At 40.5% G+C, this 26,586-nt stretch overlaps 1 protein-coding gene across 1 annotated transcript in view; it reads left to right on the top strand.

Moving 5' to 3' along the window:
- The window catches only part of FGF12 (fibroblast growth factor 12), a 587,132-nt gene that overhangs the window by 286,588 nt on the left and 273,958 nt on the right, over positions 1 to 26,586 (top strand). The gene's annotated exons all lie outside the window — the stretch shown is intronic.

Here is a 26,586-nt window from a genome sequence, read left to right as displayed (position 1 = left end):
GAGGATTAGGGTGGGATTGTAACACCCTTACTAAGATCATATCCCTGATCCAATGTAAAGGGAGTTTCCCTGGGGTGTGGCCTGCACCACCTTTTATCTTACAAGAGATAAAAGGAAACGGAAGCCAGTAGAAAGTGGGGGACCTCATACTACCAAAAAAGCAGCACCGGGAGCAGAGAGCGTCCTTTGGACTCAGGGTTCCTGTGCAGAGAAGCTCCTATTCCAGGGGAAGATTGATGAGAAGATTCTCCAGAGCCAACAGAGAGAGAAAGCCTTCCCCTGGAGCTGACACCCTGAATTTGGACTTTTAGCCTATTTTACTGTGAGGAAATAAATTTGTCTTTGTTAAAGCCATCCACTTGTGGTATTTCTGTTATAGCAGCACTAGATAACTAAGACACCTAGCTTAACCATAACCTTTGTTCTTTTCCAGTCCTTTGCGCTGATTTGTGGAAGGCTGGATATTATTTATAGTTCCTTGAGAATATAAATGATGTGACAGCAGTAGGGTTTTAGGAATATTTATATGATGCAAAGGAGCCCTGATGGTGCAGTGGTTAAAACGCTTGGCTGCTAACCATAAGGTCAGCTGTTTGAACCCACCAGCTGCTCCATGGGAGAAAGATGTGGCAGTCTGCTTTTGTAAGGATTTACAGCCTTGGAAACCCTATGGGGTAGTTCTGCTCTGTTCTATGGGGTCACTATGAGTTAGGATCGACTAGACAGCAGTGGGATTTTTGGTTTTGTTTGTGTGATGGAGAAGGAAGCCTGTGGAAAGGATGTGAATTCCATCCACAAGAGCTCAGTCTGGTTTGCGGCTATGTCGCCAGTGCCAAGCACAGTGCTTGTCCCTAGGTGGTCAGGAAATATTTGTCGAATGAGTGAGTGAATAAGTATAAGAAATGGAGTCTCAAAGAGGCCAATGAGGAATCTATTGTAATAATGAAAATGTGTTTATTTTCTGGTGGTGACACCGATCTTTATAGCATCTTGTTGTGAATTCCAAACGCATTGATCTTTTCCACTGGCAATTCTTTATCTCTAACAAAATGACTTCACTTGGATATATCCCATAAAGGTGGAAATCTTGACTCTCTTTTCATTAATGCTACTGTTTGTCCTCTTTTGATTAGAAAGGCCATGCTTAAAAATCCTGGAAAGAAATCCATGAAAGAGATAAAAAGTACTCTAAATGAACCTTCAACTACAATGTTGAGATTAATTCACTCAATTTTGCTGCTATGACCATGTGGCAGTCCCCTCACATACCATGCACTTTTGTGCTTATTTTTCTATAAGGTTTTCTTTGTATAGAATCTCTTTCTTCAGCTCCACTCTGTTTATCTGTTCACCTAAGTCCTATTTCTTCTTTAAAAATAACATGTTGTGCTTCTTTAAGATCTATCTATATGGCATTAAATTGGCAACAATAACTCAAAAGATTAGATAGGAATCTTAGGGGGGCTGTGAGTTTATGTTAATGGGGGAGAAACAACTCAGAAAAGAAGGGTGAGAAGGGTGGCACAACTGGAAGAATGCAATGAATGTCGCTGAATTGTACGTGTAGAAACTGTTGACTTCGTGTATGTTCTGTGTGTATTCTCAACAACAACAACAAAAATAAAATTATTAAAAAAATAACATATATTAGGGAAAGGAGATTCTGGTGATAATTGTAAAACCTGATCATTATAAAGATGTAGAAAGTATAAAAAAATATAAAGAAGGAAATTTAAATCTGTCATAACCTCACCAAATAGAGATAAGCACTATGGATATTTGCTGTTTGCACATCTATCTGTTATGTATTTATATAAGGTTCTATATCCTATATAAATATCTTAGGGCTCTCTCGAGAAATAGAACCAGTGAGATATATATATATATGTATGTGTATATATATATACATATATATATTATATATATATGTATACATACACATATATGTATTTTGTATATCGTGAGGATGGCACAGGACCAGGCAGTGTTTCCTTCTGTTATACATAGGGTCGCTATGAGTCAGAAACAACTCAATGGCACCTAACAACAACAACAACAACAAATACATATAGATAGATAGATAGATATAAAGATTTATTGCAAGGGATTGACTCACAGGATTGTGGGGCAAGAGGGCTGGCAAATCTGAAATCTGTAGATCAGGTGGCAGGCTGGAGACTTCTGCAGCTTGTGCCCCAAAATCCATAGGTCAGGCAATGAAAAGAATGAAGAGAAAGAGAACTCAAGTACTGCCAAAATAGCTATTTACAGTCTACAGGCAGAATATACCCTAAGGAAACCTTCTTTTCAGCTAATGGATTACATTACGTTAGATTACATTGTGGAAGGTTATTACATTACATTGGATTACATTATGGAACAGCAACTAGACTAGGTTTGGCCAAGCCACTGGGAAACACAGCCTAGCCAAGATGACACGTAAAATTAATCATCACAATCCACATCTATTCAATAACATAGACACATAACTTCTTATATACAAACTCACATATAAATTCTTATTCATACATATATATGTACAATATACAGTTTTAAATAAAATTGAAATCATATGTATTATACAATATTGCATTCTGAATTTTCTGTTGATACTGTATAGTATTTCTCTATTTTATTTGATAATACGATTTCTAAAGATTGCTCTGTTTCTTTATGTATATAGGATACTTTTAAACTACTCTCCTTTTTTTTTATATATATATTTAGGTTGTTACCTTACCACTGCTTCTTTCGCTGTTGTTAGGGGCCGTCAAGTCGATTCTGACTTATAGAGACCATATGCACAACAGAATGATGTGCTGCCCGCTGCTGCGCCATCCTCACAATCGTTGTCATGCTTGAGCCCACTGTTGCAGCCACTGTGTGTCAGTCCATTTCCTTGAGGGTTGTCCTCTTTTTCGCTGACCCTCTACTTTACCAAGCATGATGTCCTTCTCCAGGGACTGATCTTTCATATATTCTAAATTGTCTTCTAAAAACGTTGGGCCAGTCTTACCTCTCAGCTACCCTGCATGCCTCACTGTGCTTAGCCAGTTCTGTTCTTTTCTTTAGAAACATAGCTAGAGAAAATGTCATTTTAAGACTGTCTCTGTCCTTTAAGGCTTGGCTTTACTGTCACCCCTTCCTCTTTGTGAATCCAGATTTTCACAGCACTTTGGACAAGCTCTTCCTTATTTTATTCTGACCTGTAGTGCAATTATCTACTAGGATCTATTACTTCATTAGACCTTAAACTACTTGAAGGGAGAGCCCATCATTCATCTTTGTATCTCTCTTAGCACTTAGGGCAGTGTCTAGAACATACCTGATATCATTAAACACTGAGTGTGTGCTGTGGTCAGAGTGTGTGAAGGAAAGATCATATTCATAGGCGACTCCCTACATTTCCTGTTTAATGACCAGGTAGCGGTTAATTCTGTTCCCTGATAGGAGTTGGGGCAAGTTAGGCTGGTTTGACATATGAGTTTAATGTTTTACCAACATTTCTAGATACTGTAAAGGTTAGTTCAAATTATACATTATTATAATAATGTCTTGAAATACAGTACTTATGTAAGTAATTCGTAGCCTTTACTTAGTCAAAATCATAATGTGAATCAATTTGAAAAGTTTTAAGTCATTTTTCATAATTAGAGTTGAAATTGACTAGACTATTTAGAGGTGACAGAGATGTTAAAATGAAGAAAAGTATTGAAAATCAGAGCTCAGTCAGGCAGGAGATGCCAGACTGATTCTGTGAGGAATGGCTGAGGGAACAAAGGCTATTTTGTTAAGAGAGACAAGAAGGAACGGAAAAGATAAATTGCTCTCTGCAAAAATTTGAAAGGCTGCCCTGCAGAAGCAGTATTAGGAGAATTCTGAGTGCACTCAGATGGTGAAACTAGAGCCGAGGAGAAATGTGTTTTCTCTTCATATCAGAAGGACATTTTTACAGACATAGCTGACCAAAGATGAAGGAGAAGCCTTGAGGTTGTGACTCCATCACTAGAGGTTTTCAAGAAATGCTTGTTGCAGAACTCAAATTCTAGTAAAAAGACCAGACTTAATGGTCTGACTAAGGCTAGAGGGACCCCGGAAGACATGGCTTCTGGACTCTTCGTTAGCCCAGAACTGAAACCATTCCCGAAGCCAACTCTTCAGACAAAGATTAGACTGGACTATGGGACATAAAATGGTACTTGTGAAGAGAGTGCTTCTTAGCTCAAGTAGATACATGAGACTAAATGGGCAGCTCCTGTCCGGAGGTGAGATGAGAAGGCAGAGAGGGTCAGGAGCTGGTTGAATGGACATGGGAAATCAGGGGTGGAAAGGATCGTGCTGTCACATTATAGGGAGAGCAGCTAGGGTTACATAGCAATGTGTGTATACATTTTTGTATGAGAAACTGACTTGAACTATAAACTTTGACTTAAAGCACAATTAAAACAAAACAAAAAAAATGGTTGTTGCTTGATGAGGAGTTGGACAAGTTGGCCTGCCAACCCAGAATTCTGTGATTCTTTTAGAATTGTTTTCTGTTCTGCAGGTTTTGCAATTTGAACTCAGTTGTCTCTTTCCCCTGTCATTTTTGATTATAGGAAGTGGAGTAATGGTGTAAAAGGAGCCTCTTGGTTTTTAGTCATTTTCTAGTCAAGTTAGCAATAAAAATACAGGAATAAGATGGTATATACTTTTTAAATTCTCCTTCACACTTTTTATTTTTAATGTATCTCTGCCATCAGGGAGTCAAGTTATTTTGCTTCTCCCCTTTAGCTAAGATCTAATCAGCCCCTTTCCATTTTGACTTTCAAGAAAATCCGCCTGATACAAACTTTAAATTGAAAGATTTCACTTACTGCTGCTTACAGATGCCACCAGTGTTTCTCTATTCAGACCCCAGCTCCTGTGTAAGTAGAGAGAACGTATCTCTGAGATTCATCATGGGTGGTAAAGGCAATGTTGGCTTTTGTTAGAGTGATCCGAGTAATTTCTCCATTTGGATCCCATTTGTGTTGGAGTTCTTAAGATAAATCATATCATCAGCTGTTCCTTCTTTCTTTTGGCCTACATGATTTCTTCAAAATACCGAGTGGTGCTTGGGGGAAGTGATCTGACTCCATCGTAGCTGGGGCTGACATGAAACCTCAAGTATCCCTTAAATAGAGAAGTGTGCAGTGGAATTGAGAAATTATTAATATTGGGCATAGATCCAACTGCTTGAAAAACTTAAGCTTTCAGAAACTCAGATATTCATATAACAAATATGCCCCAATATACTGGTTATAGTATAGAAGCAGGGTTCTGGATTCTGTATGGATAGCAATCTTGTCTTTTCTTACCGACTCTCACTAAGCTGATCCAGGACTAACAACGTTTTCCTGACAACGTTTTCTAATTAAAAAAAAAAAAAAAAAAGTAGTTAATGATAATACTTTCTTTCTTTCATCCCAGAGCTAAATATATTACCTTAAACATAGCAGGAGCTCAATAAATGAATTGAATACCTTCCAGCCAACTTGCTTATGATTTTGAGAAATATTTGTTCTTCATGGATTAACTATTGGGAGAGTGACAATCGAAAAGTAAATAGCAGGCGTGGGGTGTGAAATTGTTGTAGGCATTTTGTTTCAAAGAAGGCCCAGTCCTTAAGGTAATTATAATATACGCTTATCTTAAAATTACTAGTACATTTAACTAAAATGGAACAGTGGCAGCAAAGACAATAATTTCGTTACCATTCAAAACAAACCGTGTATGGCTTTGAAGGTGGTGTATGGGAGATTTGGACACCACCTTCAGAACCATACAGAGTTGGCTTTGACATTTAGGTTTGTTTATTTGTTGCAAAGAATATCTTAGGTGCCTTTCACCTCTTTTTTCCCCCCCCCCCCTTGATATTACTTTCTGGTACAATACACTGGAAGTATTCATTTAGAATGGCCTTAACAGACATCTTTTCAAATCTATATTTTTGTTTACCTTGACTTACTTGTCAACATTAATAAACATCAACATGTAGGCTATCCCCATCAAGAGTAACATATATTGTATTTTGAGCCAACAAACATCAACATGTGACCAAAACCAAAAACTCATGGCTGTAGAGTTGATTCCAACTCATAGTGACGCCATGTGCTACAGAGTGGAACTATTCCATAGGGTTTTCTTGGCTGTGATTTTTATAGAAGCAGATTGCCAGGCCTGTCCTCCAGGGCAGTGCTGGGTGGGTTTGAACCACTAACCTTTAGGTTAGCAGTCGAGTGCAAACCGTTTGCGCCATCCAGGGACCTTCAACATGTATGTGACAAGCTTTTTTTTTTCATATTTTTCAGGGTAACCCTCATTGAACCACATCTGGCCTTTCGGGTGAAGTGTGGGTACACAGTTCTAGAGAAGAAGTAATGGGTGTAAAAAGTGGGGAGATTGTATAATCTCTCAAGATGTTACTATTAATACCTCCTTTTTATCCAAAGGAGGAGAAGCACACAAAGGAAAAGAATATGAAAGAGGAGGAGGAAGAAGAGGAGCAAAGCAGGGAACTGGGCAGAGCGGGGAACACAGTTTTCTTCCAGTCCATTTCTCTTCCAGGATACTATACTGTATAGGACTAGCTTTTTCCTCTTTCTTATCAAAATACAGTCTATTCTCTTTACCTAGTCTTCAAAAGCCCGTTTCAAGAAGGTGTTAATGTGTTTTGTGATTTAAAATTTTAATTTGTGATGGCTTTTATGTTTAAAGTGAGATGTCTTAAAAAGGTGAACTCTCTACCAGTCTTCTTCCGCATTTCTTTCTGAGAAATTAAATATCAATTTGTGAAGCACTTTTTTGTTGTTTGTTTATGAAGCATTGTACCAGATGTTTGGGGTGGGTGGGATAGATAGACTTCCTGCCCAGAAGCAAGTCATGGTCTAGGGGGAAACCTGCATATTTGCGTGCATCAATTATAATATATAAAAGGAAAAGCTCCAGGCAGTGTTTTGTTCCGCTGGGCACGGGGTCGCTTTGAGTCAGAATCAACTTGATGGCACGTAATAACAACAAAAGCCACCCACGGGGCTTGAAGGAGGATTAATAAACTAATGGAGGGAATCGTGAAAGGTTCAAGGAGGAGGTGATATATGGGTCAAGTCAAATGCAGGAGAGGGAATGTCAGGCAGAAGGAATACCATGTGCAGACTCATGGAGGTTTCAAGGCATATTTGGACGAATATCCTCAGATTCTTCATCTATAGTTAAGTGGCTGGCATAATTGATTCCTAATGCCCCTGTTTATTCTTTCTGTGAATCTATAGAATAGAAACATTACTAAAATTTTTTTTGTTTACATTTTACTGTTTCAAACTCTGACATTGTCACCAGGTTAGAGAAATTATGCCCAGATTTGAAGTTCTGTCTACCATCTTCTGAAGCACTTTTCAGTTATGAGGGCAAAAGAGAAGATTCATTGTTGGTCTTTAGACCTTTTCTATGTTGATAATATCATAAGTAGTGTTTCCTCTTTTTCTTTCTCCTTGTCTCCCTCCCTCCTTCGCTTCTCTCTCTCTCTCTTTTTTTTTTTTTTTCATTTTTATTCCTTATACTCTGGGTATTTTGTAATTTTTAAAGGGATCTCTTTCTGAATTATTAGTTTGGAAAACCAGAAGTGTGAAAAAAAAAATCAACATCATTGCCAGAGTGGCTGTTTTCAGTCATAGTAACTTGCTCCTGTTCTTTTCATACATGGGAACTTTTTCTCTCCTTTTCTTCTTTCTCTCCTTCCTTCCAAGACGCATTTAATTAGAAGCCTGTTCTAAAATGAGGAAGTTAGAGTCCCAGCCTTCAAGGAAGTTACACTCTAGTAGAGGAGATGAGACATGACTAAGGCACGTATTAATATAATGCAAGGTAGGAAGTAATCTTTGTTGAGAGAGCCAGAAAGTACTATAGGCGTTCAGAAAATAGAGGGGTCCATAGGAGTTCACCAGAAAGGCTGCAACTGGGAAGGATTTTGAAGGGCTTGAATGAGGAAAGCATTTTCCACTTGGCACAACTCTCTAAAATATTAATATCTTTTTGTTTGTGGTTGGAAAAATACAGTTGAGGTTCTAAAATATTCTCTGTGGCTGGTGACCTGAGTGCTTTGGGTCTGTACTATGATCTCAGCAAATACAAAATCAAGAGGGATGCTTTTTCAGATGCCATCGGGCATAAGAAGAGGCTATGTCCCCCATACCTGCTGCTCTGCGGGCAGCTGTACTAAGTGAGCTTCCTCTGTTTCTTGGAAATAACATCAAAGGGTTCTGGTCCTTGATGCTGAGTTGTAGCTACATTGATGCTCTATCAGGACCATTCATAGGAATGTACTTAAGAACCACCTGGGAAGTCTCTATTTTTAAAAAAGATTTTTCTCCATGTGGTGCTTATACTCCTTCCCACAAACCCATACTACTGGGTCACTAAGTGAAATGATGTGAGGACCACTATCCGTATTTCTTTCCCAAATGAAGGAAATGTCCACCATATTGATTAGAATTAACCTCAGATTCCCCTGTACTTTATGTTTCTTTTTCCATCCAGATATTGCAAATTACAGACTGAAATTCCCATTTAGATTTTGTGTTTATATGTTTATTGAGTACCTAGCATATGCCTGCACATTGTTAGGGACTACCACATTCATCGTGCAAAGATGTTACCCTTACCTCACCTACCTTTATAACCCTCTATAAATGTTACTGAAAACGCCCAAGTGGCCACATCATAATAAAAATAAACCAAAAAAAAACCCCAAACCCATTGCTGTCGAGTCGACTCTGACTCATAGCAACCCTACAGGACACAGTAGAACTGCCCCATAAAGTTTCCAAGGAGAGCCTGGTGGATTCGAATTGCCGACCTTTTGGTTAGCAGCCATAGCAGTTAACCACTATGCCACCGGGGTTCTGCACATACTATGTGGCATTGACCATGCAAAGTAATTACTTTAATGTATATTCCTACTTCTTCAAAATAATCTTATTAGTAAGTGTTTTTATTTTCATTTCAAAGATGATCGTCAAACTAAGGGACAAATAAATCCAATAATTAACCCAAGGTCCCACAGCTATTTAGTTAAAGAATAAAGATTTAAATTCCGTATTCTGATCACAAGTCAAATGCTCTTCTTACTCTTGAGACATTTGATTCTTTTGAATCCTGATACTTCTTATGTACCGTGTCTTTTTTTCATTACAGGGAAGGATAAAAGCAAATAAGTGAACTGTCTCTCCAGCTCTTTGTATAGTTACGGGAGTGTTACCGTCTTTCTTTTGCATTACACTTGTCACCTCGTACAATTCTGAAATAATTTAGGAAGTTAGTAAAGACTATTACTATACATACTGGATTGCCATCCTCAGAAACGGGGTCATCTCTAGGGCAAAATGGAACAACTGTTTGAATAGCTACACAGATAATCAAATTCAAAGCCTGATATATTTTCAAAAGTAGCATTAGACATAATACAGTATTCCTAGATAGCTGCCTGCCTCATCTTTTACTTTACATTTTTATTTGTTCATTTTTAGGTGAGCAAAGAAGATATTGTATTAGTTTTCCTTAAGAAGATAATACGATGTTCATCATTCAACAAAGTAGTTCCCAGCCATCTGCTGTGCTAAGTGTAGCCTAGTGAGAGAATTGATAGGGACAATGTCTGGGATTCTCATTCCAGCTGCCTCACTGGAATCAGAGACAATCAGAGCTAAAGCAGACCGTGGAGGCGCTAGTCCAACACCTCCTTATACAGATAAGGAACCAGGGCTCAGGGAGAGGAGGAAAGGCCCAGAGGCTTAGAGCAAATTAATGGTAGAACCAAGACTAAATCCAAGACTTTGGCTACTAGTTCTATGATGTTTTTCACGTATGACCTCGGGAAAGCTTGTGGATACTTATCCCTGCTTTTCCCCTTAAGAAAATGAACAGATGTGGTAATGTGGGACTTGTCAAAAACATTTGTAGAAAACTATGAGGGTTGTTGAGAATAAGCATATCATGTTAGAACTTGGTTCTTTTGCACCTTTGTCTCACATGCTATTTATATCCATTTAGGATTGTTGTAGCAAGACACTTCTATCCCCATATAATTTTAACACATTAAATTTTAAGTTCATATACTTTAATGTAATGAATTTAATCGGATTCCTATTGACTCTTTTGTACCACATTTAGCCCAATCGCTTTTATTTTAAGAGGTATTAGTAGAGAACTTTATTGGTTGAATCACGTCACAGTCTTCTTCAAAAACTTTCATAGCTCTTTCCTGCAAGATGAGGCAAAAACTCCATTGATTTGTCACCAAAAATCCTTTTGAAACTGGTTTCTACCATATGCTTCCACAATCTTATTTTCTGAACCCAATGAACTAGCAACACTCTCCAAATACTGCTCATTCATTTATTGTTTGTCGATCTGCTTATTTTTATTAATCAGGAGCTTGGTATATAAGATATAATAGTGAACAAGACACACAGGGTCCCTGCCCTGGAGGATTTCACAGTCTGATAAAAGCTTGACATTTGACACTTCTGTGCTTTTCTTCTCCTCTCTCTGTTTAAAAGGCCTTTCTTAGTTCTTGGTGTGGGAGGCTGCATCCTGCTTATCCTTGAGTGGGCAGCTCTCATTCCTCTCCCTGATTAAACCCTGCAAGACCCCTTCCAATTGAGAAGAGAGGCCCTGTCTCCTGAACATTCCCCCACAGAGCCCTCCTCTCATTACCATGCATTTCATTCTGACAGTTATCACAACATACATCAAGTTCACCCACTAGACAGTAAATTCATTGATTGGAGAAACTATGTTTTATTTTATGCACCCATGTGCTAAGCAATTTGGCATACGGTAAGTGTCCAGTAACTGAGGGATTAAGAGATGGATATAGAAGGAAAGAAAAATAGATAGTTCGGTTGGAAACTTGGCAATAGACCACATTTATCTTATCCCTTCACCAGTCTCCTTACCCAAGCATTTTAAAAACTATATATGTATTTGGAGCTGAGTGTTGTTAGAGTGAACAAACATGGCTGTTTACAGCCTCGCCTTCTGTGGCGTGTGAGTTAAAGTACACATGTTCAAGACAAAGGCAAATTCATTTCTTCACTGAGTTTTCCCTAGGCTATAGTTGCTTTTAAAGATGAGTTGCAGGCTAATGGATACTCCAGCAATGAGTTGCAAGTTTTGCATTTAATTGAATCTTTGCAGCCAAAGAAGCACAAAGGGTGAACTAATTAAAGAGATTATTTATATGACTATTGGATGGTGCAGCATCAAATGCACATATTCGAGGCAGTGCCTGGGGTGGCCTTGCCTGGCAGAGAAGACCCTGAGGCAAGTTTGGTGTCCCGCCTTTCACCTCACATGTCTCCTTGGCTTGTGGCATCAGATATTTGCAAGCAGCGCCACCTGGTGAAGAAAAGTCTCATTAACATTACAGAGAAGTCTGTTTTGATGATCCTTCCATGGTGACAAAAGAATTATGACTCTTCTATCCCGTGCAACAAACCAGTGAGAGAAATTCCTATTGTTCTAAATACTCCTGTTTTATCTGAAAGTGGATGTTAGATGGAGGAGATGAGAGGAAGCAGGCAGTGAGGAGAGCGAGAAGAAATGCTAACTGGAAGCATTTTAGGGAAGGCATTTTAGTCTTTTATGGAGATTTTATAATTCATTTGATCTTACCTGCAAAACTTAAGTTTAAAGGCGGGGGGAACCAAAGAAGAAAAGACAAATATCTGAAGGTAGAAGATCAGAATTAGAGCGTTAATGCCACTGATTTCCAGATGAGAGGCCCTGGTGGCACAGTGGTTAAGAGCTCCGCTGCTAACCAAAAGGTCGGTAGTTCGAATCTACCAGCTACTCCTTGGAAACCCTGTAGGGCAGTTCTATTCTCTCCTATAAGGTTGCTATGAGTTGGAATCGACTCCACGACAAGGGGTTTACCAGGTATGTGACCTTGGAAACACCCGTTTGGTAGTCTTAGCTTCCGTTTCTGTATCTGTAAATAGAGGATAACAATGTTAATCACAATAACTAACTGCCTTCCTAGGCGGTTGTGAGGACTGAATGGGAAACACCTTTCGTTATCAACTGTGGCATGCTATACATATTAGTTTTTAATTGTTAATCTTTTTCTTTTTTTTTCTTTTTGATGAATCCTGAAAGATAGCCTTTTATTGAAAAAGTAAACCTTACACCTGAGAGCGACCACTAATCTTAGAATCAGGAAGCCTGAGCTGTATTCCTGCTTATGCCATCAGGAGTTATGTGACCTCAGGTGTGCCACATCTCTTTAATTTCATAACCTTTAAAATGGCGGCGCTGCCCTAGATGATCCTCAGGGTTCCCTCCATTCTGGTTCTTATGCTCTGTGATTCTGTATCTAAATCTTTGTAACAGAAGTCTACTACAATCATTTGCCAAATGATCCTAAGGAACAAAAAGGTTGCACTGTTTGCCCAGGGTCTCTCAATTAGCTAACAGCAGTTATGCATTAAAATGCAAAACCCCAGAACTTAGTGACTTCCTGTTGTGCGGAGTTGTTCTTCCAGATACAGTGGCTCCCCTAGACTGAAGATTCTGAAAAGAATATCAGAGGTTGACATTCTATAGGGATTGCCAGCATAATATGTATATTTTTTAATCTCATACACATTTCACTGGCTGTAGGGGAATTGGTTAGCAAACCCATACACACTTTAATTACACAGATAAACAACAGGGGGCTCTCTAACAAAGAAGAAAATTAGTGAGACACACGTTTGGGCCTGATCCTGCTTCAGAAGCAGAATACATCTCGTTCATAATTTTCAAGGAAGTAGAAGTGAGATGCTGTGCTATTACAGGGTTCAGTAAGGATTATGAACTCATGAGGCTGTCAGTAGTGAGGCTTACATGTTTATGATTCCAAGGCAACAATGTGATATTGGAGGGTTAGTGTTCTGTCTGACAAAGGCAGCCATACCACGAATCCTGGAAGGGCATTCTGAACATGTTCAGATCTGCCAGAATCTTCTTGTTGGTAGATTTCTGGGCGGAACAATAAGGAAGGATGGACTGAGAAACAACTGGGCAAGAGATCAGAGGAATCTGTCATAACTGGAAAGTGGCACTAGAATGTGCAATGCGGTAGAGTGGAAAGATCATTCCTTGGGAAGCCAACAGATTTAAGTCCTAATTTCATCACTCATTAGCTAGGACTCTAACAGAATTTACTCCTCTTTCAATCTCTACTTCTGTAATAGTATAAAATAATAATAATAAAAACCCATTGCCATCGAGGCGATTCCGACTCATAGCAACCCTATAGGACAGAGTAGAACTGCCCCATAGAGTTTCCAAGGCTCTAAATCTTTATGAGAGCCGACTGCCACATCTTTCTCCAGTGGAGTGGCTGGTGGGTTTGAACCCTTGGCCTTTTGGTTAGCAGCAGAGTGCTTTAACCACTGTACCGTCAAGGCTCCTCTACAATAGAATCCTAATAATAATCTCTGTCCAGCCTATCTCACAGGATTGTTGTGAGGATCAAATGCTTGAAAATACTTAAATTGTAAGGTGTCATATGATTTTTCTTCCTCTGTTCCAATCTCCCAGCTCATGCAGAGCCTCCGCTGTTTAGAAGGGGAAAGCACAGGACTGTTCCCAAGCTCTCTTGGTTGAGAACGTTGTCTTCATCAGGTTAACCCAGCTACATCGAGTCAGTTTCGATTCATAGTGACCCCAGGTCCCAGAGTAGAACTGTACAACATAGGGTTTTCAATGGCTAATTTTTAGGGAGTAGATCACCAGGCCTTTCTTTTGAGGCGACTCTGAGTGCCTCGAACCGCCAACCTTTTGATTGACATCTTAGCGCATTAACTGTTTGTACCACTCAGGGACTCCTTGCCTGTCATACAGGGAAAAAAATGAAGCAGAGATACAACCACCACCACGATCACCAGCATCAGCACATGCACTTACATCACTATCATCAGCACCATTGTCACCATCACGACATGACTGGGAGGTGACTGGTCTCTTAGTAACAGGCTAGATTCCGATGTCTTGTGCTCAAATCCTGGTCATTTCCTTTATTAGCTGTATCCTTAGGCAAGTTGCTTAACTTCTTTGTTCGTTCATTTCCTCATTGATAAAATGATAATAATAATACCTACTTCATAGAGTTGTTAGGATAATCAAATACGTTGATATGTATAAAGTGCTTACAATAGTTTTTTTGGGGGGTAAATAATAAGTATCCAAAAAATGTTTGCTTTAATTAGTACCACCTTTATCTGGGGTTATAGAGAAGTGGCTTGTGGTAAAAGATAAGGTAGGTTTAGTTCTTCTGAAGGCCGAAGGCATCTATATAGGGACCCAAGGGAGGAAGGTAGTTAACTACCATGAAGTTACACCGGAAGATGAAAGAGAATACATCCTAACCTGTTTTGCATAAGTAATACGACATTGGTAAGCATTATATTTAGAGTGATAAAATTCGAGAGGAGGAAGAGACCTAAGCAATCATCTGGTTTACCTCCTCATGTTAAGAATGAAACAAACTGAGGCCCAGAAAGGAGGAATCATTTGTTCAAGGTTCTATATTGAGTAAGTCGCATCAGAATAATAATTCAGCTCTGTTGATTTTCAGGCTGGGTTCAGATCCAGGCTTGTGGACTCTTCTCACTATAAAATTCTCTCTTCTTTTTATCTGAAGTATTACAAAACCGTTCATCCACAGTTATCTGAGATTTCCTGATCTATACGCGTACCGCATACAGAAAAACAAGCAAACTCTGAAGTGCAACTATGATGGGAACAGCTCTATTTTGTTTTGTGCAGTCTCAACAGTTAACAGACCACTTCATCATTTCTCACTCCTCCTCCCCGACCCCCTCACTTGGAGATATAGGGACTCAGTCTGAACCAAAACTGGGAGAATTTAGCAGCTTCAGAGAGTATCATTGAGCTTAGAGTCATTTATTTTCATGACAGTCTCTGCTACAGCTACTAGTTGTCCTTTCTTTTTCAAGAAAGTGGTCACATTAAAAATGTTTGGGTACCTTAGAGTATATACTCTTTTTTTTTTTTTGTCGTTTAGAATCTTTGAAATTAATGTCAGTTCTGGTTCCATGACCCTTCCCAAAGTAACCTTCCATTAGAGGACTTAAAAAATAAAGACCATTAGTTATTCTCTTAAGAATTTCCCATTTTACAGATGAGTGAGCTGATGTAGGGAAAGATTAAATGACCTTTCTAAGGTCACACCACTTACGTCTCAAAAATGCCGACTCGTGGGACATGTGCTTCGTCTCCAGTTTTGAAGCTCATGATGTGTATGGTGCGTATGTAGTAACTAAAAATTATCAGCAGAAACTGGGTCGATGACCTTTCAAGCCTCCTAACTATGCTTTCTTCACGGTGTTCATCTTGATATGCTCCCCTAGTCTACTTCATTGAATCTTGAATCTTGTCCCATCCGACTATCATTTTCTGCCTAACCATCGGTTTCATCATTGATTCATCCTTTATCTATTTTTTACCTATTTACTTTTTTTTTCCTAAATTTTTTCCAAGTATTGCCTTGGATGCAGACTATGATGATTTTGTTTTATTCTCCAACCTAGAAATGTTGACCGTAACCACCTTATAGGATACCCATCTTTGCTCTTGGAACTCTCTTCCTGCGGTGTTGCTCCTGATCTGGACTTGAATATTTCTGATGACGGGGGACTCACCATTTTGAAGCAGTCTATTCCGTGGTTGGTCTGTGCTTCTGTATATATAACTGGTTCCCTGAATCCAGGTTTGCCTCTGGAGCCACATAGGATATCTATTGCTCTTTTTGATGAGTTCTTCAGACATTTGAAGATAGACATCACTATCCTCAATTTGTCTCTCCCTGGATCTAGTTATTGTCTTTCAAAATGGGGCTGTGATCACCAAGAAACAAATAGCATGGATGCCTCTGACTTAGATTCTGAGTGGCCTTAACTTAAGGGTATTTTACTTTTATAATGCTTCAGGAACATGAATGGTCCCCTTATAGTTTCATTTTGTGGGTTCATCTTCTAAGACGGGTCCTGAAAAGAGCTTTGGATTTGGGGTCAGGTAAACTAGATTTGAATTCTGGGCCTGACCCGTACTTCAGACAATTAATTAGCCTTCCTGAACTTCAGTTTCCTCCTTGTAACATGTGGATAATAATGTTGCATTATAGAGTTATTGTGAGGATTAGGTAAAATGACATATATAGTGTTCAGTACTACGTGTGATGCATTGCAGACACCTGATAGCTCTTAGCTTCTCATCTCTTCTCTTTCCTACCTTATTCTTCCTTTCCATCAAAAACATTTAACTTATTCTTCGAACATAGAGTTTTCAGTTGGCATTTGTACATGGCTCAAGTAAAAATGCTTAAGATTTGTCTGAAGTTCTGTAAGGATAGCCTGTAAGGAAGACCCAGTAGCTCCGTGAATGAAATCAAACTGATTCTTCCATCGCTGGCAATGCAAGAGAATATTTCATCGTGAGGACTAACTCATCTCAGGGATGCGCATTGGAGGCTCTCACTAATTACGCCTCTTATTTCCATGGTGCTACAGATTATGAAGTTGCTGGCCTAAGCATTAACATAAAACTTTTCCATTAAGTCTAAGCTAGAAAACTTTTTTGAAAAGCTAGGATATAACAAAGGAAATTAAAACACAGAGAGTGATTTGCAACTAACATCTAGGTCACTTGATATGGTTCACTTCATAGAGTCTATAGCTCCAGACCAATATGTTAGTAGCCCCTGTAAGGTGGTTTTCCTGTCTAGCTTCTGACCTGCGTCTGTTTGGTAAAGGATCTTTTCCTCTGACAGTCAGACCAACCTTAAGCGCATATGGATTACTCCTCAAAATACAGATACAAGAGAGCAAGGCACACCCTTTTCCTTGAGTTTGAAATTAATTTTTCCAGGTCCAGATCCCATTTTTATTTGATGCCTGAAACTGTGACTTTCCACTCCCTTTAGGGAAGACTCTTTCCATTCCCTACAGTGGTGCAGGCTTACCCTAGGATTTTATAAGGATCGTGTCATCAGAGAACAGAAGTTCAATGTTAGTGCTAGACGGCGATCAGGGAAACCCCTTCCCAGGTGAAGACCATGTGTTTTCCACCATATTTATCAGAGTTTTTTCTTTTTATAGCCACTGCTTCAATGATGTTATCAGAGACTAAAAGTGATGCCACTGTCAATAAAAACATGCTTAAAGTTTTGCTGGAGCCCTGGTGGCACAGTGGCTAAGCACTCGGCTGTTAATCGAAATGTCAGCGGTTTGAATCCCCCAGCCACTCTGCGAGCGAAAGATGTGGCAGTCTGCTTTGATAAAGATTTACCGCCTTGGAAATCCTATGGGGGCAGTTCTACTGTGTCCTATAGCGTTTCTATGAGTCGGAATCGACTCGACGGCAGTGGGTTCAAGTTTTGCTGAGGTTAACCCTTGAGATTGTTCTTAATCATTCTGAACATTCATTATTTTCAAGTAACAATTAAATAAAAACATATTTACAGAGTACTTACTCTATGCACAATACTATACTAGATGCTTAAAGGAGCAACAACAACAAAATTAAGTCATGTTCTTGCCCCAAAATTCTATGTCTAATCTTATATACAGATCGAATTTATAATGTTATTTGGTAATGCATTCCACTTATTTTAGCATGAAGCCAACATTCTATCCTGACTTTTATCCTTAGAAAATAATAAATGCTTCTGGTTACTTATCTTTTAAAGGCCAGCTACAGTTATTTCCTTGTCTTGCCCCTTTTTAGGGATCGGAGGAAGAACTGCCACAATGAAGGGAAGGGAAATCTCTTCTCCACTGCTGTGCTCTTAGCATACTCAACCAATCAGCAGACAATTGTCTAGCTTACTTTTAAAGAAGTCTCTTTACTTACGATCTCTAGCTGATTACAATGTGTATAAATTAATCTGGAATGGGATGATGACCTCATGAGATCCCTACTAGTTAACACTACAAGTTTAAATGCTAATATTTTGGTCAAAATATTACAAAAATATTGTTGTTTCTTCCTGCTCCAAATATTGTTTAAAGATATTTGAGCACTGCAATGTGTATCTGTCTATAGCCATAACTAGCTAGCCATAAACTCTGGCTTTCGCCTTTAGATCTCATAAACACACAGTCATCTACACCAACGTCCCCTTGATTCCGTGTAGAATCAGAGGGCAAGAATAAACACGGGGGACAGAGTTTTGTGTGCAAATGAATGCTAAGTGAATGAGAATTTTACTAAATGCTTTCGTTTACTACCCTAGAATTCCTGAAAGTTTTCTTATTTACCTCCCCAGTATTCTGAAAGGAAGCTCCTTAAATATTTTTATTTTGAGCTACTTTGCTTAACCTAGCACTGCTAATTTCGAAATATTTAGATGCTATACTTCATCTATCCACCCATCGATTCATTTATTTCATTCACTCATTTCTACTTTTCCTGGTTTCAAAACCAGTGATTTCTTTTCAATATATTATTTTAACTGATCTAGGTCCTATATTGTAGGCATTCTGTAGGCAAGTAAGCTTAGGCTCAGGTAGGTTAAGTAACTTATGCAAAGATAAATTGCTTACTCTAAATTGCATACACTTTCTACTATACATTTTATTTTTAGAGAATTCTAAAAATTTAGTACTAGAAGCGATCTTATCAATCACCTTGCCCAAATTCCCATTTGACCCTTTGACAGTTTCCCTAACCATTTTCGTGTATTTTTGTTATTTCCAATAAAATCTTATTCAGTATCAAATGCCTACAGGCGAGGGATCAGTGGGATCTCTCACTTACTGTCTGTTATTTGCACAGTGTCCAGTGCTATGCATATGCAGAGGGCAAGAATATGAATTGATACAATTTTAAGAATCTATTTTGAGTGTCAGTCATGTGCTGGATGCTGCAAGAGACTGCTAGTTCAACAAGATCCATTCCCTGAAAATTTGGAATCGAAAATTAGAAATGAGAGCCACTAGGAATGGCCCATGGAGAAAGCATCTCAGTACAGATGGGAGCCAGCAGGAATGTTAGGACTATCAAGCCACTTCAACATTTAGTCTTATTCTGAAGCTTTAAAAATTGGCTACTCACTTTATCTGATGTGTGTGGCTCTCTTCTGTTTTCCTTCTTGTTGCATTCTTTTTCTTTTGTTAAGGTAAGTGAAGGCGTGACACACACATACACCCAGAGGGGAGAGAGAGAGCGGAATGAAATTAGAACTGAAAATACAGGCTTAGATATGTGGAATGGAAGTTACTCAGACTAGAAATTTAGGAACCATGGACCTTCTTGGACTATCACATTTCAGTAGATAAACGGAATTTAGGTAGAGCATTTTAGGGGATGTTGATAAAGTAAAATAATCAAGTTGAAAACATGGAGGGTATCCTTGAGCTGACTCCCCCGGGGTAAGAGTAAATGTTCTTTTATCCTCTTTGGGATGACCTATGCATCTATTTAAAAAGAAGGATGAATGGATAGATGGATTGATGGATGGATTAATTAATTCATTTATTCACCAAGTAGTTATTGAGTATCTACTCAATTTTAGCCACTGGAGAGAGGAAAGTAAACAAAATAGACAATGCCCCTGTCCTAATGGATTTTACATTCTAATGGGGATCTTCTAACCATGTTTCTCTTCTAGAAGGATAGCATGCCACTGGATTAATGACAGTGGGAATTAGAGAAGAGCTAAAATTATGGGGAGTGTATTGAGACAGATTTTCTAACATCCTCCATCTAGCTGGGAAGGAAAATACCCAGAGTGCCAACCTTCTCCTAAGTGGCACTAGCCAAACCAGTGTAAATTTTTTAGGAATGGGAATGGAGAAAATGTGAATTTATGTCCTTATACATCTCTTTAATTTCTATTTTGATTTAATTGCCCCATAGTTTTCTTATAAAGCTCAACTTGAATTAGTGAAGTAAGGAGGAGAGTGTTTGGAGGCCACACACCACTGTCTCAGAAGAACCAGAGAGAACAGAGTGCCTGTCATGGCCAAGTGTGGTAGAGCCACCACTTCGCCGCCTGGCCCAGAGAGAGGTAAAAGCTGCAGAGGGTAAGGATTTGAGGCAACTGGGTCCCCCTCCCTTCCAACATGGAATGATCTCTTCAAGGTCATTCATAAGAGTATATAAACAAACCTATTGCCATCGAGTCTATTCCAACTCATAGTTACCCCACAGGACAAGAGTAGAACTGCCCCATAGGGTTTCCAAGGAGCGGCTTGTAGATTTGAACTGGCGACCTTTTGGTTAGCAGCCGTAGCTCTTAACCCCTGAGAAGAAAGGACAGCTGAAATTCTCATTTTTTTTCCTCAAAGTGATTTTATTTAAGACATGACAGGCATTGAGGTCAGAAGACTTGGATTCAAGTCACACTTATCTGTTGTGTGACCTTGGGAAATCACGTCACTTACTAGAGTCTTCTCGGTTTGTCTATAAAATTGGGATTTTTGTTTTATCTTCTTAACTTTCCTCACAAGGTTTTTGAGATTCTCAGGGAGAGAATACATGGGAAAATGATTTCTAAACCGTAACATGCTCATCAATGTGAATTATAACTATGTTCTCACTGATTTTGTTTCACTACACAATTATCGTTATTCATGGCATTATGTTTTTTAATGACATGCAGTATAATACAGAGGTTAAAAGAGCAGCTTTGGAAATACGCTACATGGATTTGAATCTGAGCTCTATCAATTCTTAGCTGGGTGACTGAGTTAAACAACTTAACCTCTCTGTGCCCTGGTTTCTTCATTTACTAAATGAGGGTAAGGACACAACCTACCTCATAAGATTGTTGTAAGTATCAGTGTGTCAATAATGTAATTTACTTAGAACAGTACAGGGTACTTAGCATTGGATACACATTAGTCATATCTTATATTTCTTATTCTCCAAAACATTGATAATTTCTCTACTTGGGCAATGAGGACACGACTCTTCATCTATGTCATAAAGCAGCATTAAATCCATTCTCTTTCGGGCTTTGAGAAATGACCAAAACTAGACAGATATATAAGATGTAATTCAATTGTTGAATAAACTGCCATAAATGAATTTTCTATGACAAGGAATTCACAAATTATTAGAAAGTAATTGTTCCCATTGGCTTTTGCCAGCCTATTTTAGCTGCCAATCGGACAGAGAAAAGCAAATAGAAGGGCAACCACTGTATGAAAAAAATTAATGGAGAGAAGGTCTTCTGGCCATCAAGCTTTTTGGCTGTGGCGGAACCCAATGAGCTCATAATCACCAAGCTTTGAATCAGGGGCCTGTTCTCAGAACGGGATGATGTATGAGTAGAGCTAGGCTCCTTTGTGTTCCCAGCAGACAAGGACCTTGACAATATTCCACTAATGAAAATTCTGTTTGCCATTACAATGTCAAGGTTAATCATTCATTTCAAGTAATTTTCAGTCTTCATTAAATACATTATGTCCAGGAGTGAATGATGATGTGTATGAATCACACACCATGTTGTCCTGTTTTGGAACACCCGGATTTTATAGCAGGGAGTTGATTTAAATGGATATTTTAATGACGGCAAGCTCATTCTCATACTTGACCTTATGATCCCATCTTCTCTGAGCTTTGTAACAGTCAGGGAGGGAGGTACATTACCAGGGAGGGAAGTATTATCATTAGTCTATTTTGTAGACATGGTTTAGAGAGGTTGAATGACTTGTCCAGCCGTAGTTGTCGTTAAGTGCTGTCTAGTCAATTTTGACACATAGTGACCTTACGTGACAGAGTAGAACTGCCCCATAGGGTTTTCTAGGCTGTAATCTTTATGGGAGCAGATTGACAGGTCTCTCTCTGGCAGAGAGGCTGGGTGGGTTTGAACTGCCAACCTTTTGGTTAGTAGGCAAGTGCTTAACTGTCGAGCCACCAGGGCTTCATTCCACAAAACAAGAGCCAAATAAGATCATGGCAGCAAGAATTGCAAGCTTGTTGAGGGCAGGGAGAATGTAGAGGTATACAGAGTTCCCCCTGGGGATTAAAACATAGCTCTGAACACTATCCGTGCTTAATACAAGGTTTTAAATTGAATGAATGCAATAATCCTAATGATTAGATGTGGAAGTTGGAAGGACTGGCCTAAGAATAAGGGAGAGACTATTCAATTCTCAGGGTTTTTTCCTTCCAAAAAATGGAGACAATCAAGACTGCCCATGTTTACCTGTTTGGAGGTCAGATAATAACATAATAATATAAGTATCCCTTCAGTGAGTATCTGACAGCTTTGTCCAGAGTAATTCAAACTGTGTCTATGCATGATGTCTTCAAAATTGTAACAGGAAATTCTCAAGTTATTCAAAGAAAGATGGCATACAAATCAAAGTATTGTTATTTCTTAGACTTCGACCTTTCAATTAAAATATCTAGTTGTTTTACTTAAGTCATCAGTAGATTGATTTGATTTCATTCTTGACCCCCAAAATGCAAAGATATTGGAGATGTCTTAGCCGTGGAGGAAGATTTAGGAGATTTAGTGGACAACGGTAGGTAGGACAATGATGACTTGCTGGATACCAAAAGGTTAATTTTAGCATTGCTGCTGAGCTGAACAGCCAGGTCCTAGATAACTTCTCAAATTATACTTACCTCTTCTTCGCCTTGGAAAAAATGGAGAAAATGATGCTGCTGAGGCCTACAGGGCTAAACAGTTCCAAAGTACTCTGAGATAGCTCCAATAGTGTGAGCGGAAAAAAAGGTAAAGTCTTTTTTGTCTGATGGAATCAAAACACCACATTCTTTTTGTTTTCTTTTGAATTGTACTTCAGGTGAAGGCTTACAGAACGAATAGTTTCTCATGAAACAGTAGTACACGTATTGTTTTATGACATTGGTTTACAACCCCACAACATGTCAACCCTCTCCCTTCTCAATCTTTTTTTTTTTTTTTGGTGAAAATGTACATAGCCAAAGATACACCATGTCAAAAATTTCTGCATGCACAGTTCAGTGACATCGACTATGCTCTTCCAATTGTGCTGCTATTCACACTTTAGACGAAGGCTTACAGAACAAAATAGTTTCTCATTTAACAGTTAGTACACATGTTGCCCTATGACAATGGTTAGCAACCTCACAACACATCAACACTATCCTAACTCAACCTTGGGTTTCCTATCACCAGCTTTCCTGTCCCCTTCTGCCTTCTGGACCTTGTCCCTGGACTGCTCTGCCTCATTAGTCCCATTTGGTTTTATGGGGCTGTCCACTCCCCGGCTGAAGGGTGAACCTCAGAAATGACTTCACCACTGAGCTAAAAGGGTGTCTGAGGGCCATACTCTCGGGGTTTCTCCAGTCTCCTTTAGGCCAGTAAATCTGGTCTTTCATTTGTGAGTTAGAATTTTGTTCTACATGCTTCTCCAGCTCTGTCCAGAACCCTCTGTTGTGATCCCGGTCAGAGCAGTCAATGGTGGTAGCCAGGCACCATCTAGCTGTACTAGACTCAGTCTGGTGGAGGCCTTGGTAGCTGTGGTCCGTTAGTCCTACACCACATTCTTTTAATAGAGATCTGAAGAGAGAAATAATGTCACTCTCGGAAAGCTGGCATTTACTGTTTTTGTTTTGTTCTTTAAATGCCTACCTTGATGCTGTCATTCAAGACAGACAGGAGAACTTCAAACAGCAACTGTTTTCTGCTTTTTCATCTCTTCCACCAGCACTTCCTTCTATCCTAAGCTGCGACGTTACTTACCTTCTGCATCAGAACATCTTCATTTCTCATAAACCTACAGAAAAGAAAATTCAACTGCACTCAAAGTTTAGAGAACATGCACTCTTTTTAGGCCTTTTTTGGGGGGCATAGGACTGCAATGTTGAGGATTTGTGCCAGGTTTTGAGGAGCCCTAGTGGTCCAGTGGTTAAGAGCTCAGCTGCTAGCCAAAAGGCTGGCAATTTGAATCTACCAGCTGCTCCTTGGAAACCCTATGGAGCAGTTCTACTCTGTCCTAAAGGGTCACTATAAGTCGGAATCGACTTGATGGCAACAGCAGGCCAGGTTTTGAGTGTCTGGGTTCATGTCTGTCTTCTACTATTATTTACAGTGTATGTATCTATTAAATTCTCAAACTCTGATACCTGAAAAACTTGTTAACACTTCAAATTCCTGGGATCTACCCACAGAGATTCAGCTTCAAATTGTAAGGAGCCACCAGCAATCTGCATTTTTGTCAAGCAGGTGAATCAGATGCATGTTCTTTTAAAGACATTAAACACTGCCATCATCTCTGTCACTCAACTGGCAGTTTCCAGTTTTGAAAGTGCTTAGACAAACATACTCAGTTCTGTGAAGTAGATGGGGATGATTATGCCCATTTCAAGGATACAAAACAGACTCAGAATTCGACAGTGATTTCCTCAATGCCTCATTATATACCACCTTCTTGGTCAATTTCTCTGCATACCTCCCCTTAGCTGACCTGTTTCTGTTTGAGTGTTGGAATTACAAAAGGCAGGGAGGCCCCAAAGCCAGTCACTACTATCTGTGCCTGCCTTGCTCAAGAATGAGACAAGTCTTCTGGTAGCCAAGGAAAATCATTTTATTTGTGAATGTGGGCATTTATCGAACTGATAGTCCCCATATGGTGTCACTGATTGCTTTTAAGTAATCCCCTTTCTCCACCCAGATGCACTTTTGAAAATGTATTCTGCTTCATTTTTGGAGAATGAATACCACCCCCCCACACACAAATACCTACATAAAATACATTTTTTCCACCTGTCTCGTTCTCTATTGTTGGAATTCCAAGGATGCGTCCACTTGTCCTCATTTAGCCCCACAGAACTGCTGCAGGCGACTGCAGGGGACGTGTGTGCTTCCCACTGACAGTTGGGATTCCCCTCTCCCCAGGGATGCCTTGCCTATTTCATCCTCCTCCCAGCTGTCTGCCCCATGAACCCCTGTCTGCCAGCCTCTGAGACTGCTTTGCCAGCTGCCAGATTGGGAGCGCCAGGCCCCCAGACACAGAAGAGCTGCTAGACGACAGGCTCGGTCTAAACAACCTTACGGATCACAGTCCTTCTCACTGTCCAAGTGAATCTCAGCTAGACCCACAGGTGTGTCACCACATCTAGAGAATTCTTAGGGCCCCTGGGTTTCCCACAGCCATTTCCAGTAGTTTCCAGGGTGTGTATTTTCCTTGCTCTCTATTAAAGTGTATCCAACATACATTATTCATTTAATCCTTTGGTGTCCATGTATTGAGCTACCCTAGATGCTTAGGGAAGTGTCTGTGAAGGGAAGGGAGTAGGGGTATTTGAAGACAAGTTGAAGAAAGATTGTAAGTATAACTAATAGCCACTTGCAGACTTTAGCATGAATGGAAGGTGCTTACTCGTTTTGTGTGACTGAAATCTTTCATGCTGTGTTCCAACTTGGATGACATTATCTCCTCTGCTGAGTTTTCTGTACGATCCAGCTGTCAATCACAAGGAGCACACCCGGACACCTAACTGCCCTAAAGCTGGTTGCTGGCTGCCCTTGCCTACATCACCCCCTCACCCTACCCCCATTATCCCCTCTGTGCGGGGCTTACTTGGCCCCTGTTTCGGGATTGAGCGTGTTTTGGAGTTTTCCAGATAGAACCAAGAAATCTAGGTTGCAAGTAGCTCAAAACACTTCTTCCTGTTCCAAAACGTGCTAAAGGAGGGCCCCAACATGAGGGCCCAAGAGGCCATTGTTACTTTATCCAGTGTCCACTGCCTTCCTTCCTGAACGGAAAAATTCTACATGCTCCAGCTTATCGGAGAGACGGTGGACCGCGTTCTCTCAGCTCGCCCACCCCTGGCCCCTTCTTTGCGCACCAAGGGTCCTTTAACCGGCCGGTGGTTGTGTTTTCTCTCGGGGGAGGGACGGGACAGAGCCGACACGAGCTGCAATTCCCTCGCTCTGCCTCTGAGAATTTCTCATCCAAACCTCAATCACGTAGGATTGCGTAGGGAGGAGAAAAGGGGAGACTGGAGACAGAGAGGGGGGAGGGGGTGGCGAGAGGGAGGGAGAAGAAACGAGTCTGGGAGCCGAGGGCGCGAGGGAGGGGAGAAGGACCCCAGCGCGCCGCGCTTCACTGCGCTCAGGGAGCCCGCCCCCCAGCTCGGCCCCACCTGGGCACTAGCGCGCTCTCCCGCGGGTCGGCGAGCGGTGCTGGCGGAACTCCCGCGGCCGCCGGCTCTCTGTCCCACCCGCGGTCTTGGTGGCGGTCGCCCCAGCGTGGATTTCCCTGCGGAGCTAGCTCTCGAGGCTAGCGAGCCGATTGTGCAGCTGCCACGCCACGGCGGCGGCAGGGAGCCGGTGCGGCTTGGCGCGCCCAGAGCCTCGGCCCCTGAATGGGACTCCGCCCTGAGCGCGCCCCCTCTGGGGCCTGGGGAGGCGGCGGCGCGCCGGTGGGGGGCGCCCCCTGAGCCCGCGCCTCTGAGCGGCCACCGTGCAGCAAGTTGGGCGAGTTAGCGGCCGCCTGCACCTGCCTTCTGGCTCGGCCCGAGAGTCCGCGTCCGGCCCCGAGGGCCCCGGCTGCGCTC

This window comes from Trichechus manatus, unplaced genomic scaffold (genome assembly GCF_000243295.1).
Source record: "Trichechus manatus latirostris isolate Lorelei unplaced genomic scaffold, TriManLat1.0 scaffold00026, whole genome shotgun sequence".
Classification (NCBI taxonomy): domain Eukaryota; kingdom Metazoa; phylum Chordata; class Mammalia; order Sirenia; family Trichechidae; genus Trichechus; species Trichechus manatus.
This window is presented reverse-complemented; position numbering and strand designations above follow the sequence as displayed.